This window comes from Charadrius vociferus, unplaced genomic scaffold, assembly GCF_000708025.1.
Source record: "Charadrius vociferus isolate BGI_N301 unplaced genomic scaffold, ASM70802v2 scaffold115, whole genome shotgun sequence".
Classification (NCBI taxonomy): domain Eukaryota; kingdom Metazoa; phylum Chordata; class Aves; order Charadriiformes; family Charadriidae; genus Charadrius; species Charadrius vociferus.
The window spans coordinates 8,330-9,063 of record NW_009648636.1 but is presented as its reverse complement, the minus strand read 5'-3'; the positions used below and the strand labels follow the sequence as shown (position 1 = coordinate 9,063).

General features: G+C 69.5%; 1 protein-coding gene across 1 annotated transcript in view; it reads left to right on the top strand.

The window, feature by feature from the left end:
- LOC104287545 (ankyrin repeat domain-containing protein 13D-like) overlaps positions 1-734 on the top strand; it is a gene marked incomplete at both ends in the record, with an annotated part of 33,281 nt that overhangs the window by 26,588 nt on the left and 5,959 nt on the right. The gene's annotated exons all lie outside the window — the stretch shown is intronic.

Below are 734 nucleotides of genomic sequence, written 5' to 3'. Positions count from 1 at the left end.
GGTGTCACCATGGGATGGATGTCTGAGGTGCTCAGGGGCATCAGGGCACTGGGAGAACTGGGAGCTGGGGAGCTCTGGGGCATTGGGTCCCTGGGGACGCGGAGATCTGGGGCATGGGGACCTTGGGGACATGGGGAGCTCTGGGGCGTGGGGACCTTGGGGACATGGGGAGCATGGGCGACATGGGGAGCCCTGGAGCACTGATGCACTGGGGACAATGGTGGCACTGGGGACAGGGGAACCACGGGCCACAGTGTCCCTGGGGACACGGGAAGCTCTGGGGACATGGGGCCCCTTGGGACATGGGGAGCATGGGGGACATGGGGCCCCTTGGGACATGGGGTCCGTGGGGACATGGGGAGCACGAGGGACATGGGGAGCCCTGGAGCACTGATGCACTGGGGACAGTGGTGGCACTGGGGACAGGGGAACCACGGGCCACAGTGTTCCGGGGGTCACGGGAAGCTCTGGGGACATGGGGTCCGTGGGGACATGGGGAGCACGGGGGACATGGGGAGCCCTGGAGCACTGATGCACTGGGGACAGTGGTGGCACTGGGGACATGGGACGCAGGGTCCCTGGGGCCACGGATAGCCCTGGGGACATCGGGGAGCCCTGGGGCAGGGGGGTCCCTGGGGACACCGGGGTGGCCGAGGACAGAGGGGGAGCTCGGTGGGTGCCGCAGGGCCGTCGGGGGCCGGGCGCTGGGGCACTGCCGCATGGGGCTGAGCCGC